Below are 7,357 nucleotides of genomic sequence, written 5' to 3' on the forward strand. Positions count from 1 at the left end.
ATTAGTAGAAAAAACATGTGCTTAATTACAACCGACTCCAATCATCCCACTGAAGGCACAAAATGGTTAATATAAAAAAAAAATTCTACACAGGATGAGATTAACTGAAAAAAAAATTGAAGCTATAGTAGATGGGTGGCTATACAGAATCACATAATTCAATTAAAAGGTAAAAAACAACGTACTTAAAAGATTGGTGTGTTGCCCATCTTTTTTTAGCGAGCCACCGTTCAGGAAAATATATATGTTAAATGTGTATTTTTTATTGCAATACTGTTGTAAGCCTTAAATCCAAAGTTAACGGTTTTAATAAAAATTACCTTGATAACCTTTTCACGCTTAGCTGTCAAGACTGATGCTGGTTCACATTTATTGTTTGTTTTAAAGCGGTTGGTGCTTTATTGCGTAGCTGCGACATGGCTAAGTCAAGGTTAGCTCAGCACAAACACGCGTTTATAAATGAACAATTGTGAAATAGGAAAAAGGCGATCTGCACGCTTCGATGAACGTGGATGTACATCGGTAGGTTCGCTACAGTTTTACCCTTTGAGGTAGAAATATAGTTTTGTTTAGTTGAGCGCCTCTGCTGTTCTTTGCTTGTGTATTTACGATGTGTGAATATTTTTCTGTCGCGAATCTCTACAAAACATTCATTAAAGTTACCCTTAGCTCTCCACCTTTGTTAAAATCCGAGCGATAAATTCAAACAAAGCTGAAATAGTTATCCTAGTTGAATGCCTAAAACAATAATTATGTGTATTGAACACACTTACTGCATTGTTATTCTGTGTATTTCGGTAGTAAAGATTCTTGTTCGAACAGACTCTACAAGAAAGCCGATAAACAAGTGTTTTGCATTCTATTTATGAAGTAAAGGTTATTTAAACTGCCTAAACTATAACTTGAAGGGCAAAAAACAGGGGACAAGAAGGGGGAATGGCACGCCGCGCAAGCGTTCATTGCTAAACAAGGTTGAATGGCGACCGTTCGCGCCACAAATTATTTAAAATTAACTTATTTGCTCTCTGGCATTTTATTTAAAAGGTAAAAAACTGAAAAAAAACACTTGTTTGTTCTCTACTACATTTGCCGTTTACAGTATTTTGTCCCGTTGAATGAACAGATGCTGCTTATTGCAATAGTTTTCAGAATGCGTTAAACACAGCTACTACAACGCAAGCCGGGAATTGATAAAATGACATAGAGTTGCGAATTTTAATCAGTCTTTTTATTGCGTAACCAAACAAGAAAAACGAAAAATAAAAATGAAAACTCTCCAGGGATGTAGACCCCTCTGCAACAGCGGACGACAGGCAGTGTAATTCCTCCCACCTTTTCAATTTTACCAATCAGCATATATAGCCTAAAGTGAGAAGTTAGGAGAGAGGGTCTTGGATGCACCCACTCCACATGCCTCCTCTGTTCGTTCCAAATGTCAAACATCCTGTTTAAATATTGGAACGCTAAGCAATCCGTAGCAGAGGACAGCTAAAAAGTTGCGACCAAAATTTAACAATGACATACTCTAACTGGATGGTGCCGGCTGTTTGCTCACATGGAAATTGAAAACATCGCTTGTACTAAAGCAGTATGTGGAGAAATGTGGTGCAATTGTTATTGTAAATATTTGTCTGACGACTCCGAAATAAAGTTAAAATGTATGAATAAGGAAATGTATCATTAAAAAGGGCTTTGACGCTTGATTTGTTTGGTAAATCTTTACAAGTTCACTTAACAAGTATCAAAATTCAACATTAAATTTTTATACCTTTCGGTAGCGTTTGCACCATCAGAGTATGCAAAATGTTTCTCTTTTTTGATACCGATTAGCACAAAGATGATTCAGACTAATGCGTTTGAGTTGTTGGGAGCGTTTTCTGAGGGAGCTTCATCCTCACTTGAATCTTCAGGGTCATCATGTGTAGTGGTTAAACGCCTTGATAAGGCTGCACAGGGCTGACAACATGAGCTTCATGTCTAAGAAAAACCACTTCCCCATCTTGTCCTAAAACTTTAGTAGGATCTTATCTATTTTGCCTGCTTATCTCGTTTGTAATATCCAATATCATATAAGTCTGTCCAGTTTGCGCAAAGCCCGTCTAATCTTTTTGCTAGCCCAGTATTTTTCCGGCCCTCCGCCTCTTTGACAAATTTAATTAGACACGAGTCTATTGCACAAACTTTCCGTCCATGTTAACTACGTAATTGCGAAAAAGCGCGAATGTTTCTACATCCAGTCTGTTTGCGTTTTAATGCCGCCTTTTCAACTAGATCAGCCATTCTTTACCGTTGCACTGTGGAAGGGGCTGCCGTCGCGCAAAAACGGAAAACATATTAAAAAATATTGGACATATATTTTTTAACGTTTTATTTTTTATTTTGGCAATGTAATAAAGACTTCAAAGAAATACCAGAATACCCAAAAAGATCGCGCTCGCTTCGCTCGCCAGGTGCGCCTTCACTTAAATCGATTAACACAAACACTGAGCTAGATTAATGTTATCGCGTTCTAGTTTTATTACACTAGTATGGATGCCCATTCACAGTTGTTCTAACATTTCAATAACACAATTCATAGTTATCATTTTGTGTGGTCGGCAGTCGGCTGCATGTTCGCGTTTTAGGGAGACACAGACAGAGCAAAGTAGCTCATTTTGCTCGGCTCGCTAAATAAAGTCGTGTGGACAAGAAAGTCTCCTCGCATCTCAAGCGAGCGCCGTCGCAAACCGGTTACAAGGCGTTTGTTAGCAATTCTGGACCGATAAATGTCGCTACATATTTTGTTCCTGTGTATAAAAAAAGAGGGAAAAGAGTAATCCTTATAAGTCAAGGGGACGACCAGCGCTTTGGTGTACACAATAGGCTCAAGGCAAAAAAACATAACATGTTATAAAATTTATTGTAACCGAACGTATGCAACGTTCCAAGTTAAAACTTTTAGCAGTATACTCAACCACGCAAAATTTAGACGGAGTTCGCAAAACATCGCAGTTGTCGCATTTTGAACACTAAGCAGGTTTACTTTTCAAACGAGGTTTTCTTTCGTTGGATGTCAAATACTGCTACCACATGGCAGACTTGGACAACTAGATTTATTTTAGCTTTTTGCATTTAAATCGATTTTAATAGGAATGTGCATGTCAATTATGTGTGTGCTAATTTTTAAGCATTTTAGCATATAGCATATGATTTTCCGTGAAAATTACGAGATTCAACCAAAGAGTTTGAATTCAAATTCTTTGTTTTCACCAAGAGACTAAAAATGTCGTTGGACAAAGTAGGATTTTTGGTAAAATCCGAATTAAGTTAGATTAGAATTAGAATTAGCCGCATTTTTCTCTAATTTTTTGAATTAGAAAACTAGAATTATCTAGTTGTCCAAGTCTGCCACATGGGTCGTATACTAAACATACTTTGAAAAAACATCAGGAAACCTACACGTATATCGTACAACAAGCCTTCCCAGCAATGTTGTGATGTTGATTGAGGCCAAACTCTAATGACTTCTTTAATGTGTTCAACCACGCAATAGTCTAAACAAATTGCTGCTAGAACCTGAAGAAGTTTTTTTAAATCATCCGCTTGAAGACTTTTCTTTAGTGCCCCCTTTCAGACACAAAACTGCAAAGAAATAAACACGCCATTCCGCTTTTAAATTATTGCCGCTTCACACATGCTTCAGGCGGTTAGGATGATTATGGCCAGTGGCTGCTTTTATATTATATACTAGACGTAATACCCGGCGTTGCCCAAGGTTAAATAGAGAATATTTACCTGGATTTTATCTGGTTACTGTGGCTCTTTGCAAGCCTAAGTTAGCCGATTTTAGACCCACGATATGACATGATATGATATTTTTATTTATTGACACGCAGTAGAAACGTTTAGGGCATAAAAGCAAATTTGTTATAACTTAGCTTCCAAAATTATGGGATATAACATGAAGCTATTAGTTTAACATGAGACAAAGTAATGTGCAATAATAGTAATAAAGAGATAAAATTCAGGTAGACTTCCTACATATGATGGTAAATATTCTATTTAACCTGGACAACGCCGGTCTAGTATGTAATATAAAAACAGCCACCCACTGACCATAACAAACCAAACAGCGTGGTGAGGAGGGGCGTGTTTATATGCTCCTTTTTATCACTAGTGCCGACTTTCTAAATAATAATTATCAACAATAATAAAACAAAAAATTTAAAATTCGACAAACCAAGCCTAAAAGTTGAACAATATGACGACGACTCCACTTTTTCTGTTACCACGGCCAACTGTTTATAGTAAAAAAAAATTTTTTTTATCTGCTTTAATAGAGAACTAAAACATAAGTGAATCATATCTTTGTGCAGATATGATCATAGCGATGCTAGACGACACGCCCCAAGTCACTTATTTGGGAAGCTTTCCCTTGCTAACGGACACTTTTGCATGGCTCAGAGTTCATGCTTCGAAGTCTACTACCGTTGGCGCAGTTTTCGAATAACTCATGAGTTTATAGCAAGGCATTTATGTTCTTTTGATACTCCTCTTGTTGCTTAACGTGCCGAAAAAGATTAATAAAATTGACAACATAATTGAAATTCAGAAGGACAGAAATCTTTCGATCCTTGGTAAAATCAATCTGTCAAACAGAGAATATAAATAAACCTTAAATATAAACATGCCTGGAAGTTGCTATGATGCATCAGTTTAAGGTGCTTGCTGTGCCTAATCGTGATATCTTGATGCAAAACATATTAACAAAAAACTCTGCCCCAATAAGCCTGTTTTTGTGCAATTTTTCCTAGATTTTGTTTTATGAAACACAGAAAGGGGAACAACACCAAATAAATTTATGTACAGTATTGAAAAAAGTAAAAGTGCATATCTGTAAAACAGTAGAGCTATTATTGTAAAATTACTTAACTTACCAGAAATCCTAACAGTATAAAAAACGCAGTTCGCAGAAGTGAAATTGTGATTTGTCGGTCGGATAAAGACGGTAAATATCGTTGCCCTCTCTCACATGGATTACGACAGCATAATGAAACGAGAATTACGTATGTTTGAACAATTAACCATGGACATGCAAAAAAGTGAAAACCAAGTGTACCTGCGATAATTTTGTCAAAAAGCTATGTATCGCTTGGATGTAATTTCTGAAACCCTGCTCTACCCCACGCTGCAGGCAGAGTAATAAGTTAAAGGATTGCCGTTTTTTCAAAGTTCCCGGGTTTCCTCCAAACATTTCAGCAATAAACACTATGCGTATGCTTACCCGTCGTTATTTAAAACGACGAAGTACCACCGAAGTTCTGGAGCAATTGAATCGTCGACCGAGAGACTCGGACACACTAAAGAAAAAAGTCAGAAGACCGTGTCACATGGGCTACTCGATTCGCCCATATCTATCCTACTCAGGCTGTCGAGCAAAGAAAAGGCGCTATAACCACGATTTAAAAATGCAGGGCTGCAGGTAAGAAGAGTACACCATAAGCGCTCCGGCAAAGCGGGTTGTAGAAACATATGCTGTGCCCAGTACGTCGGTAAAACCAAGAACAGATTTTCTGTTAGATGGAACACACCGAAAGACCTGTGCATTTAACTCAGCTTCTCAGTAACCCTACCATGGCAAGAAGTTAAAGAACACACCCGCATATTGCCGAATGTTTTACGGTCAATTTCGTTGAGGATCCAGACAACAGCAAGCTCGATGAATGGGGGAGGGCTAAATGGCTCGAACTGACCAGCTCAAAAAATGACATTACCCCAAATTCGTAATTTTTGTATATATAATTTTTGCGGATTTGTGTTTTCGTTGTACGTTGTACCGTCGTTTCTTTTTTCGGGATGTGAGAGGGCTATATGCCGTTCTCTTGTCTATAACTGCTGTTGTTTTAGGTTTGCTTTTATGTTTCCACCGTCATCTTATTTTTATATCTACCGTGTTGTGTGGTTCAGTGGCTTTTACGTATCGCATGTACAGAGACAAACTGATGCATATTTGTATTAAAAGTTTTAAGACCTTGCAGACTGTTTTTTGTTTGGAGCGGTGCGTAGTTTAACAACCTAAAAGCAAAACACAGTGCAAAAAAGGCAAACTGGAAAGAAAATTATGAACAGTATTGTATTTTATCTTACTTTATTCTGGAAAGATGTTATGAGTGTGCAAACGGAACAATTTGACGCTTTCGAAGAATTAAGCAATGAAACTCGCAAAAATGATGACTGCACATCATCAATGGAGACCAAGGTAACTTTTGGTGGCCAGCTGTCGTGCATAGAGAGATGTGCAAGCTATAAGCAGGAGATAGTACGACAATTTAAGAACGACAAAGCTTTCAAAAAACTCTACGTCGACTGGAAGCAAAGCACAAACATGTGCAAAGCGTTTTGTGTGACATTATGTTGGCAGAGTGCATTCTCGTCCTACTTTTCTGTATGGGCTTTGATATTCTTATTACGTCTTACTACAACCTCCAACCGTTATGCTCCAATGATTTAATGAAGATTTATTTTAGGGTGCTTCTCGTCAGACGAATCCCGTTTTTTGCCAAGACGATGGGAAATGATGTCGTTGTAACACAGGTCTGTTTGGCAGTGATTCCTTAAACAATCACGTCTTCCATGTTGCTCTAAATTGTTAATATTGTTCTTACGTTCACTGATTTCACTTTGTACTTGTTTTATATCTACTCCGTTATTGGCGAACTTTTTTCCATTAAAACAATAAACTTATGTGAAACAAATTATTTACTCATCTTTTGTAACAAGTAGCCTCGCCGCAACGTAGAGGTTCCTGATTTGGGTTTCGAATGAATGGGGAAGGGAAATTTTTCGAGGTGTCCGCAGAATCGTTTACATCAATTAACTGTCCAGTAGGTGTTGTGTCCGAAAATATTATTGATGCAGTTTTATGTGCAGAATATTGTCATCAAATTTTAAATATTGTAACTTTTTGCTAGGTAAATTTTTACTTCAAGTTTTACGAAAATTCTGTACTTCTCGCAATTTCATCAAATGTATTGCATTAAATTTTTTAGGGTGAAAAAAAGATCTGTAAAAGTGAAACAAATGTAACATTTAATATTTTTTTTAACTGATTTTACTACGGCTTAGTTGCAGCAAAGAAACGGGTCTTTCTTGCTTGTTCCTCCTACTCATCATGGAAAACTTGCACATTAGTGACACTGCAGGTGAGAGGAGAGGCTCATATAACCAGCCTCGATATTCTCCAGGTCTATTATGAGATCACCGAGGATTGTCGCATTTAGATTGATTTCACTAATCTTTCTGCCCTTGCCAGAAAACCACTCTTCCCTTATCTTTCCTATTTTTTCTAACCCAGGAACCCACATCGTTCCTGTTTAAA

The sequence above is a fragment of the Ascidiella aspersa genome, chromosome 5 (assembly GCF_963924565.1).
Source record: "Ascidiella aspersa chromosome 5, kaAscAspe10.2, whole genome shotgun sequence".
NCBI lineage: Eukaryota > Metazoa > Chordata > Ascidiacea > Phlebobranchia > Ascidiidae > Ascidiella > Ascidiella aspersa.